The following is a 12,643-nucleotide window of genomic DNA, read 5'->3' as shown; positions in this document are numbered from 1 at the left end:
TTCTCACTATTACTATACATGTTTTACTGTTATTTGAAATATGATTATTGTTATCGAAATTGGATTAAATGAATTGATAAGGATTGAAATGCCCTTTACTATTTTGAAAATGCTTTCATGTGAATATTTAATGTTTACAAAGAAAAGTATAAATGAGAGGAGACTTTGAAGGACCTCGTAGCTAACGGCGCGTTCGTTAGACTTGGTGCACCTTGTATTTACAGATTACCGATTACAGTTATAGCCCTCGCTAGTGGGAAGGTAGAAATACTAGCATACTATAATGACCCGACCGGTCGTTTTGAGAGTTGTAGCCCCGTTCTCCCATTTAATGCTCATTTTATACTTTATAGCTGTTATGTGACTTGTCGGGGTAGTCGGTTCGGGTCCAGAGTGATTTCAGAATGAAATGAGATACTTAGTCTCAAGGTTGAAAGCTTAAGTTTAAATGATTGACCAGATGTTGATCTATAAGTAAACGACTCCGGAACGGAGTTTTGATGGTTCTGATAGCTCCGTTAGATGATTTTATACTTAGGAGCATATCCGTATTGTGATTTAGAGGTCCGTAGTGGAATTAGGCTTGAAATGACGAAAGTTGAATTTTTGTAAAGTTTGACCGGGAGTGGACTTTTTGATATCAGGGTCGGATTCCTATTCAGGAAGTTGGAGTAGGTCCGTGGTGTCATTTGTGACTTGTGTGCAAAATTTGGTATCAATCGCATGTGATTTGGAAGTTCAAAGTTTATTAGGCTTAAACCTATGTGCGATTATGTTTGGTTGAGATCCCCGAGGCCTCGGGTTGATTTCGGATGGTTAACAGATCGATTTGAGGTAAGAAGGAAGTGCTGAACCTCACCAGTTTCTAGTGTAATCGCAGATGCAGAGTGGGGATCGTAGGTGTGATCTCGCAAAAGCGAGAGGTGAACCGCAGAAGCGGCCAGGGAGGAGGTGAGCAGAGGTCGCAGGTGCGAGATCATTTTCGCACATGAGATGCCGCATATACAGTTGGGTTTACGTAGAAACGGAGTTGGGGCTGGCTTGGGAGGGCACAAGTGCGAGGAATTTACCGCATGTGCGAGCGAGGCTCCGCAGATGCGGAATTGAGAGCGAGGCCTGTTCATGCAGAAGCGGATGGAAGGCCGCAGATGCCACCTAGTTTGTCGAGTGTGCATCCGGTATTTCATATTTCTATGCTCCGGAAGTATGTCGGCGACCCGTCTCATGTTTTGGATTTCAGCATAGTTTAGTTGTATGGTCATTTGATTTATGAAGTGGAGCGGGTGTCCATTTTGGGCCAACGGGTTCGAAAGTTGAGGTCAAAAGACATAGCTTTAGTAAAGGTGAAGTGGAGAGGTCAGCCAATTGAGGAGGCTACTTGGGAGACCGAGCGGGAGATGCAGAGTAGATATCCACACCTATTTGAGACTCCAAGTATATTTCTAGACCCTTTAGATGAATGTTTGTTTAAGAGGGGGAGGATGTAACGACCTGGCCGATCGTTTTGAGAATTGTAGCCCCGTTCCCCCATTTACTGCTCATTTTATACTTTATAGCTGTTATGTGACTTACCGGGGTAGTCGGTTCGAGTCCAGAGTGATTTCAGAATAAAATGAGACACTTAGTCTCAAGGTTGAAAGCTTAAGTTGAAATGATTGTCCGGATGTTGATCTTTGAGTAAACGACTCCGGAACGGAGTTTTGGTGGTTTTGATAGCTCTGTTAGATGATTTTGGACTTAGGAGCATGTCTGGATTGTGATTTCGAGGTCCGTAGTGGAATTAGGCTTGAAATGGCGAAAGTTAAATTTTTGGAAAGTTTGACCGAGAGTGGACTTTTTGATATCGGGGTCGGATTCCGATTCCATATGTTGGAATAGGTCCGTGGTGTCATTTGTGACTTGTGTGCAAAATTTGGGGTCAATCGGATGTGAATTGATAGGTTTCGGCATCGTTTGTAGATATTGGAAGTTCAAAGTTCATTAGGCTTGAATCTATATGTGATTCATGTTTTTGATATTGTTCGAGGTGGTTTGTAGGCTCGATTAAGTTTGTATGAGTTGTTAAGACTTGTTGGTATGTTTGGTTGAGGTCTCGGGAGCCTCGAGTTGATTTCGGATGGTTAACGGATTGATTTGAGGTTGGAAGGAAGTGCTGAAGCTCACCAGTTTCTGGTGTAATCGCACTTGCGGAGTGGGGATCGCAGGTGCGATCTCGCAGAAGCGAGAGGTGAACTGCAGAAGCGGCCAGGGAGGAGGTGAGCAGAGGTCGCAGGTGCAAGGTCATTTCCGCACCTGTGATGCCGCAGATGCGGTTGGGGTTATGCAGAAGCGGAGTTGGGGCTGGCCTGGGCAGGGCGCAGGTGCGAGGAATTTACCGCATCTGCGAGCCCCCAAGTGCGAGCGAGGCTCCGCAGATGCAGAATTGAGAGAGGGGCATGTTTTCGTAGTAGCGGATGGAAGGCCGCAGAAGCGGCTCTGCAGGTGCGGAACATGGAGCGCAAATGCGGGCCTGAGGAATTTAAGCGGCTTCCGCAGAAGTGGGGAATTGACCGTAGAAGCAGTTCCGCAGGTGCGAAAAGTTTGGGCAGATTATTAAAACAAGGGTTTGTGATTTTGGCTTCATTTCAAACATTTCAAGTACGGTTTAGGCAATTTTTGAGAGGGTTTTCGAGGGGATTCTTAAGGTAAGTACCTTGTGCTTATTTTTGATCAATAATACTGCTTCCCTATTGATTTTCCCACATATTTGGTGTGTATTTAAGGTGTAAATTGGGAGGTTGAGGCTAGGGATTTGAAGAGTTTGATTTGGAGATTTGGGGAATGATTTGGTGTCGGATTTTGATAGATTTGATATGGTTAGACTCGTGGTTGAGTGGGCTTTCGGGTTTTGTGACTTTTATCGAATTTCGAGACGTGGGCCCGGGGGCCGACTTTTGAGTCGATTTTTGATTTTGATTAATAGCTTAGCATTTTCGTATGGAGTTGATTCCTTTAGACCGTATTGATTATGTCACATTGTTTATGCCTAGATTCGAGGCATTCAGAGGCCGTTTCGCGAGGCAAGCGTGTGTTGGAGTTGAGATTTACTCGGACTGAGGTAAGTAATAGTTCTAAATTTGATTTTGAGGGTACGAAACCCAGTATTACGTGTCATGTATTTTGTTTTGAGGTGACGCACATGCTAGGTGACGGGCGTGTGGGCGTGCACTATAGGAATTATGACTTGGTCAAATTCCGTAAGAACCGTGTAGTGGTAAAATCTGTTGTTATTTGTACATTCTTCATGCATTAGAGAAATTGAACCATAAATCATGTTTAGACTATATGTTGTCATTGTAGGGACCTACAGAGATCGTGTATATATTGAATTATATGCTAAATTGTTATTTTACTCAGTCACAACTTATTTGTATATTACATCTCAGTCTCTATTGTTCATTTTTGATATATCATATAATTTCTATCTGGGCTGCTTATTATGATTTCTGAGAGCCTGAGAGACTGGAGAGGTTGATGACTGAGTGAGATCGAGGGCCTGATTGTGAGGTATTATACTATAGCACGTGAGTTGTCCGTGCAGATCCAGATATTATACTATAGCACGTGAGTTGTCCGTGCAACACGTGAGTTATCCGTACAGATCCAGATATTATATAATGGCACGTGAGTTATCCGTGCAACACGTGAGTTGTCCGTGTGGATTATAGCTCTTGGGCTGAAGGAGCTCCTCTGGAGTCTGCACAACCCCAGTGAGCGCAGGTATCTATTGAGTGCGAGTGCCAAGTGAATGGGAAGGCTGAGTGACTGTGGCCCTGAGAGGATATATTTGATTTCATTATTGTTGCACTTAGTTGCTATGTATCACTGCCATGAAACTTTCTGAAAGTTATTACACTTTGTTTCAGTTGAACTTGATATGAAATTATTGTTTTGGCCTTAATTGTCGAACTTGAAAGCATGCCTACTTTCCTATGTTAAAACCACTGTAATTGAACTATAATTTTAAGGTTCGTCACTACTTTTAGTTCTTTATTTAGTATTGTTACTTGCTGAGTTGGTTGTACTCATACTACACCTTGCACTTCATGTGCAGATCCAGGTGTTCCCGGACACAGTGGGTGTTGACTTCCGCGCACAGTTGATCTTCTGGAGATTTCGAGGTAGTTGCCGGCGTTTCGCAGACCTTGTCTCTCCTTCACTATCTTTTCACTTATTGTATTTAGTTTCAAGATTATCATAGATAGTATTTTCCGGACTTGTGATGTATAGATGCTCATGCACTAAGTGACCCGATGTTGGGAATTTTCGCGTAGTATTTTGAAGTTTCTATCCTGTTTATGAGAAGTTATTATCATTTAAACTCTTTTAAATCTATTTTCTGTTAAGTGTTGGAGTTATTTCGTAGATATCGGCTTGCCTAGTACCATGATAGGCGCCATCACGACATGTTAGGATTTTGGGTCGTGACACATACATTTACAGTTTTTCCTCGAGTAAGGACCTACAATTATATTTGACTCTTTTCACGAATGGGTCCACATAATGATCCAGATTACATGATCCTTCCTTGAAAACCTCCCAAACATGAATATTGATATTACACAATATTGATCGAGCTTATTACCGAATTGTCAATTGAATTCTATTACATGAAAAACATGATGAGACTGATTATTGTTTATTATTTCTGAAAGAGCATTCTCATGACATTTTTTGTTTAATAAACTAGCATGTTTTCTGACTTGTTCCCAATAAAACGGTTGTGGTTAAGTGTTATTACTCACTGAGCTAGCGACTCACTCCGTGCTATTTTTTTAACAGAGACAACAGTTGACGCATGCGAGGATTTCGTTAATTAGAGCGCACATGTTGATAGTTCTTGGTGAGCCTCATATTTGTTCGTGTGGGCAAGGAGTTTAATTAATTGTTATGGTCTTTTCTTTGAACTCTTAAAGTCGCTCCTTAGCCATTCTTTTAGTGTCATGAGTATTCTTTCGTTATTATAAACTTATGATGAGTATTGCACTTTCTTATCAAATTTGGAGATAAATTAGTATTTCTGGTTATTAATGGGTGGATTATTAATGGTTGAGACTTATTTGGTTAATTGATAAAGTTATTGTTGGTTTGATTGATATTAGGATATTTGATTGTTGATTTTGAGAGAGGAAAGTTTTTGGATAGTCCCAAAAACAAGAAAAACTTTGTCCGTTTTTCTATAAAATATCAGTAAGGCTTACTTGGGACACTTTCTCCTAAGTGCCGGTTATGATCCTAAATTTGCTCATCACATTATCTAATTCTTTTGCTATGATATGCAAATTCTGACTACTGAGAGATAGTCACACTCACACATTTATTTAACTTGCATGCGTTTCCGACTAAACAAATCTGATTCTCATTTTCTTGTTTTAACTTTCTTTTTTTGGGTTTTTCCTCAAACTTTAGCATACCCTTAATCTGTAAAACAAGGAACAGAAATTGGCCTTATAATACAATAGTTGCACCTATATCCAAATGAACTATCGTAGTCATAGAAAAATTAATGACAAAAATGAAGTAATTTTAGATTAATGAAGTAGACAATAAGTAGACAAAAATGAAGTAGACAAAAATGAAAAGGAGACTGCAAAGTCACTTCAAACAATACACAAATGAATGAAGTAATTTTAGATTAAACTAACATTAATAAGACAAAAAATGATGTGTTAGGTTAGTATTTCTTCAAGGAGTTTGTTAGGGAAAAATAATTTAATTATTTTTCTAATATTCAGGAATTTTATTTTTTAATTTCCTTACAGTTCTAGAATTCCTGCACTTTTTAATTTGCACCAGGAAATTAAGTTTCGACCACTTTGCATGGTTTTCTTTTTGTTAATGAATTTTTTACTCCATTTAGATTTAGGAGTATTAGATTCCAAGCACTTTCAATTCACAATCAGAAAGTTTCGATCACCACGTAGCCCTTTTAATTAGGTTTAGGAGGGAGGGTTTTCTATTAATAAAAGTAATTTAATAAAAATGTATTAGGGTATATTAGGTAAAAAAATGAGTACTTTGAATTATTTTTTGATTTAGGAGTTTTTTATTTTTTAATAAAATTTTCTTTGTATTTGCACTATACCCAAGATTTGACTCCGTTCCTAATATATGTAATATAACTATAATCTCTTCCATATTGTTCCAATTGCTCTTTAGCAAGTGATAAGCTTTTCTTTGGCGTTCTATAGAAGATTTTTGTAACCTTTGGTAGTATTTGACTATTTTCTTCTTTTAGTTTGTTGTTACTTTTGTTTTTGATGCTTTTATATGATTTTGGAAGAATTATTTCTGTTTAAGTCTTTTTCTTTTCTTATTGACCATCCAATTCAATCTTTTTTAAGAACAAAAAGATTATGTTGGTTAAGATATTTGACTAATATTCGGGTCAATAGCTTCTTTCAAAAGGAGGCTACTGTCTTTTCCTTTTCTTATTCCCTACCCAATTCAATTTTCGTTTAGTAATAGAAGATATTGGTTTGAGATTTTTGATTAAAAGAGGATCCATCAAGTTTGAAAAATACCTAAACACCATCGTTCTCTACTTCTTCTTTTCTTTTGTGATTTGCAATTGCTTAACTATAATATACTATTATGTTATCTATATAATAATATAAAGCAGGACCAGTGAGTGCATTCTCCAAAACCAGCATTTGCATTTATCCTTTTTTCCATATTTTCCCTTTTCTCCTTTTTTATAAATGATAAACAATTGCTTCTTTTAAGAAAATTCAATTCAACCGTCACTTTCAGTTTTTACTTTTTACCTCCAAACGTCACATTTATTTAATCCTCTTAATTTGGAGCGTCTTTTAGCAGAAAATCACTTCCTCTCCAACGTTGCTATGGAGTGCCGTGCTTGTAACTCATAAAGGTTGGAATGTAACTTTGCATTTACCAAATTTTTGGAAAGTTAATGGAGAAGAATAGGGTGACAACGATATACATCCTTTTTCATTACCGAGATTCCACCTTACGGTATAATTATCTTCATATTTACAGACTCTGCTGTGCAACTATTGATCTTTTGGTTTTATAAGTATTTCATTCTGAGATACTGAATTTTTTTTTCACAAAGATCAGTGCTTTTCCTTTTCTCTATTGCCGCTTCTGTTAGAATATGTTGCTTCAATATTGAAGACAAATTGCGTTAGGCTTAAAGCCATTGTTACAATATGTTGCTTATTTTGCTTTTTTTGTTCCATATATTTCCAAGTTTGATTGGTACACTTTGAAAAATTCTATTCTGTTATGTGATGTGCTGATTTCAAATCGTATTAGTTCTACATCGATTTTGTGGATAGATCTGTTGTTGATCATAATTTTTGCTTCAAATGGTGCTGGAGGATGGTATTGGAATTGGTTCAATGAGATAGAAGAGGGAAGCTTCGTGTAACCTTCTGGAAGTATTAGCTAAACAAAAATGAGTGATTTAGCCTTTTTCCCGTAAATCGTGGGTCTGTTTGCTATTTTTCTTTTAAATTAGATTTACTCGTGAAGAATAAAGATGTCACACATATTTTTCTTAAGAATTTAGTCATTACCTTGTATGTTAAACTTGGAAGGAGCTTTATGTCGTAATTTTGATACTCTATTTGCAATCTGAAACAAGAAGTCCAACCTTGCTTCTATTGTTTGCCGTTTGTATTAGGTACCAACGAAGGCTCGCTTTCTGGCCAAGATGATCAGCGAAGTGAGCATCAAAGGGACTGATTATTGGCATCAACATCGTTGGGCTGTTTTAAAATTTAACTTTGGGTATAAATTTTAGACAATGACGTGGTACTTTACTATTAAACATTGGATACGTTTTGCCCTTACTTTTGATCCAGTTTGATGATATGATAAATTTCTAATGATTTTCTTATGTTGTAGGCATCAGTAGTGTTGCCCTTATATGTTCTATTTAGATCAAAATTATGTTCTATTATTTGGTTTGTACTTTTTTTCTGCATGATGTAATATGCATAATGATATCTGCAATATGAAGTTTTTGTGGATCTACTCTTTCCATCGGGCTCCAAGTTGTCTTTCTCTGCTGAACTACAACAGGAAGGCAAAGCAAAGCAATGGAAAATGTGATTCATATAGCACATTCATATCGGAAAGGCTGGCTCTCTCCAGGTACTTTTTTGCTTTTTCTCTTTTTGGGTTGGGTCACCGCTCATTTAAAGTTGGTTGGGATTTTGCTGCTTATTATTTTCTTGCAACTTATTGAAAAGAAGGAACTTTATTTTCTAGATTTGACATTTAATGATGAGATTAATGAGTTTTTTTTATAAGTAAATTTCTATACTGGGTTATTTGCAAGCTTGAACTATGTTAGATGCTATTAATTCATCCAAATTTAATTTGAGTATAAGGAAAACAATATAACAGCAAATGAATTTTCTTGGTTTGACGTTTAGTACATATATTGATACTGATATACTCATTTTACCATGATTTTTGAGAAATCGTACCCTAAGGCTAGACCGAAAAAAAATAAAAGGGTAACTTCAACAATTAGGAGTGCTTCTAACTTGTAATTAAGTTTAGTATCAATTTCAACACCATATATAATGTTGGAAGTAAAATTGTTTGGAAGGTGCGTTATCAACTTGAACAGTTGTGCTCTTGACCAGAGTTTGTATACGAACAACTTCATCGTTTGAGGCGCTATAAACCACATCATGGATACGAGTCTTGCACAAGACTGCCTCAGTATCCCATAAGTAATTTCCTGTGTCCAACCCTCTACTTTACATTGCCACTGCCGCCACGTACCAGAACATTGACTGTCTTGTTACTTGACAGCTTAGTATTAGCAGGGCAGCGGCCAAATTCATACCTGAGCTTCTTCCTCCAAGATTTCTTCCTGCCACCAGTGGCACGTCTTTTGTGCATAGAGTCTCCATTTCTAGACCTAAGAAACTCGTCTACACCAATTAAAGTTTCAGAAGCCTCGAAAATGGAATCACCACTGAACTCAACTCTAAAGAAATATGGTTTAGGACTGAGATTTGTAGTCTAGCAGTGATATGCATATGGATCCGGCATCACATCATTTAACTCAACATAAACATATGGATTGAACAACACCATCATTTAGCAACTGTACTGGCAAATAATTAAGAGAACAACACATAAAGCAACGAATGAAAACTTGACCTCAGTATTATAACCGAGTTATTTAATTTTATGGAATCCCATGTCTATTTTTTATTACACACAGATGTTGATTAACACGTCACGATGTATTTTATATCGTAAGTGACGCCTCAGTACTAGTTTTTACGCTGGTTGTGAACCTACTACAACCATCATCGTATATTTATTAGTTCTTGGCAATAGTACCAGCAAGCTCACACGGACGGAGTTTTTTAATAATAATAATAATAATAGTAATAGTTTTCTCATTTTTTCCAATAATATAAATTAACCCAAAGAGTTCTTGAGATTTTATTTTATACTTTTCCGGGCATCTCTGTTTTTACAACCCCCCCCCACCCCCCCCCCCCCAATTTCGACATTTGCAAAGCTTCTTCTAGAACTTATATATTTCTCTTATATTTAAGCAAACCACATTGAATTCAATATTTATCAAGCTGATTTTTTTTACCATAAGTGTAAAATTTCAATTTTGAAATAGTATTGTTTTAATTCCTGTTGGCCTAAGTGAAGGTTAGTTTTGAAGATTGACAAAGGAAGCTCAGGCATGAACCACGTCCATCCCTTGTGTGCATAGACACGGGCAGATTCGAGCATGTGGGATGCACGTGAAGGAGATAAACTTAACTTGGTCTAATTAATATCTCCTGATCGAAAAGGGTTGCATAATTGATAAGGAGAAGGACTACTTAATCAAAAAGAACACTAACCAAGATAAGAGAGTAGTTAGAAGTTGAGATTAACTAGAACTCTTCCACCAAGGAAGAGTAGCATTAGAACTCTAGTTATTTTCTACTCTACTAACTCTATAAATCGCAGGATGTTCTCATTCTACAGTAACGCACAAAAGCAGAAGTTAAACGTGAATTGAGAGCAAAATAGCAAGGCATTTTGGAAGCAGTTCGTGTGTGATTCAAGTGTGCAAACGTGAAGCTATATGAACCAGATAGAAGAACCAGTTCTAAGTGTCTGTTTTTTATTCAAGTTCAATTGTAGTAGGTGCTTTTATATTGTACCTTTCAGCTTTATCTAGAGGCAATTGTAATAGGTACTCAGAGTATTCAAGTTAGAGTTAACTTGAAGTTGTCGCAACAGTTAGAGGCTGGTTGCCACAACGTGATAAGAGTTAATCTTAGGTTTACAAAAGTGTTTTGTAAATGCAGTTTTTGGCTCAGTGATTTAGTGAAGAGTTTTGGGAAAATCCTACTGGGAAGTAGGTCGTGGTTTTTTCACCTTTTGAGCCAGGTGTTTCCCCGTAAAAATCCTTGTGCTCTTTAATTTCTACATTTATTATTCCGCAACAGTAGTATAAGGAACACATAGAAGAACCAGGTCCTTCTATAATCTGTGCACGCGAAAAATTGGACACTACACAAATCATCCCCCCTCTTATGTGGTATTGAAGTATAAAACATCAATTAGTATCAGAGCAGGTTATCCTTGAAGAGCCTAACACCTTAGGAGAAGATCAAGATAAGTGCACCACCTGAAAACTTGGAAGGGCAATCCACTGCTAGGCCATCACTTTTCAACGGCCAATATTACTCTTGGTGGAAAAACAGGATAGGAGATTACATCATAGGAGAAGACTATGAGCTAAGGGACATTGTCACAGATGGACCACTGGCTACCATGAAGATAAATCCCGAAGGAGAAGAGGTGCCAAAGACAAGAGCTGATTGCATTGCTGACGACCTGAGGAAATGGGAGAAGAATGCTAAAGCCAAGAAATGGCTTATTTGTGGACTCGGTCTAGATGAGTACAGTAGAATCCAAAGCTATACCACTGCTAAGGAAATCTCGGACACTTTGCAAGTAGCCCATGAAGAAACACCTCAAGTGAAGAGGTCCAGAGGAACACTACTATATTCTCAATATGAGAATTTCACCATGAAGGAAGGGGAAACCATCCAAGAGATGTATACAAGGTTCACCACACTGACAAATAAACTTAAGTCTCTTGGAAGGATTATTTCTGAAGAAGATAGAGTTGAGAAAATTTTGACAAGGGTTCTGCCAGTTACTTGGGAGAGCAAAATCACTGCCATTCAGGAATAAAAAAATATTGCCACTCTTAAGTTGGATGAGCTAATTGGAAATCTCATTGCTTATGAACTTAGAAGACAAATTATGAAGATGGATATACCCAAGAAGGAAAAGAGCCTGACACTCAGAATCACTGAAGGTTCTAATCTAGAAGATGATGAAATGGCTATGATCACAAAGGACTTCAAAAAGTATCTAAAGAGAGGAAAGGGTCCTTCAAGAAGTGGAAGCTACAGCAAACCAAAGACTCCTGAAAGGAAAACCAATGAGGGATGCTACAAGTGTGGTAAGAATGATCACCACATCAAGAACTGCCCTCAATGGGAAATTGAATGGAAGAAGGAAAGAGCTGAACGAAGAAACAGGAAGAAGGAACAGGTTCAACCCAAGAAGAACAAAGGATCAACAAAGGCTATAGTTGCTACTTGGGGAGAAATCTCAGATGAAAGCTCAGATGATGAAGAGGGAGATGAACAAGCACTTTTGGCCATTGGAGAATTTGATGAGAAATCTAAGGTAAGTGTAATTCATCTCAAAGACAAAATTAAATTTTTGTCTAAAGAAAGGCTATCTGAATTACTTCTAGATTTCATTGATGAATCTGAGGATGTAAACAATGAAAATGAACAACTGTCTAAGGAATGTGTGATTTTGAAAGCAAAGTGTAAGAACCTGGAACTTAGGGTTAGTGAGACTATAAGTGAAAATACTGCATTAAAGAACCAGGTTCATACATTTAAATCAAATGTCCTAGAACTTAGATCTGAAAACCTAAAACTGAAATTAGTAACAAGTAAGAACAGTTGATTTCACACAACTCACTCTAGAAGAAAATGTAGGTAAACTAAAAGATGAGTTGTATAAGAAGGATGAGCAGGTAATAATTTTGAGAGAGGATCTAGGCAAAGTCAAGCATGAACTAGACAGAACTTGTAAATAGAACAGGTCCTCCGATGCACTGTTATGGCTAGAGGAACATCATAGTAGCAATAAAAGAGGAATTGGCTTTGGGAATTTGCCACCTAAATGGGATCCCAAAAGCAAGTATCTCACACTTCCTGAGAACAAACTTTGTACACACTGTGGTAAGACTGGTCACTATAAAAGTGAATGCACTGCAAAAGAAAAGGCTAGTCAAAAGAATAAAAAGTTTGCTCAAGGGAAAAATAGGCTGCCGGGTTGGGCTAAAAAGAATTTGATTCATCCTTTTGCCTATAGAAAGGGACCCAAACTAGTTTGGTTTCCTAAGACTAACCCTTGATTTCCTTTTGCAGGTCCAAGTGAAGGGGACCAGCCAAATATGGTACATGGATAGTGGCTACTCAAAGCACATGAAAGGAAGCAAGAACCATTTTCTTTCACTTGAGGACCTCAAATGAGGTAATGTCTCCTTTGGAAATGGGAAGAA

At 37.6% G+C, this 12,643-nt stretch overlaps 1 long non-coding RNA gene across 1 annotated transcript; it reads left to right on the top strand.

The window, feature by feature from the left end:
• The first annotated feature begins 6,695 nt into the window (after positions 1-6,695).
• Positions 6,696-10,383, top strand: LOC107798674 (uncharacterized). Its single transcript, XR_001650959.2, has 3 exons — positions 6,696-7,017; positions 7,691-8,163; positions 10,009-10,383. It is a non-coding gene; the product is annotated as an uncharacterized LOC107798674 (long non-coding RNA).
• The last annotated feature ends 2,260 nt before the right edge of the window (positions 10,384-12,643 follow it).

This window comes from Nicotiana tabacum, chromosome 2 (assembly GCF_000715075.1).
Source record: "Nicotiana tabacum cultivar K326 chromosome 2, ASM71507v2, whole genome shotgun sequence".
In the NCBI taxonomy this organism is placed as follows: domain Eukaryota; kingdom Viridiplantae; phylum Streptophyta; class Magnoliopsida; order Solanales; family Solanaceae; genus Nicotiana; species Nicotiana tabacum.
Note: the sequence above shows the minus strand (reverse complement) of the source record. Positions and strands in the feature narration are given on the sequence as shown.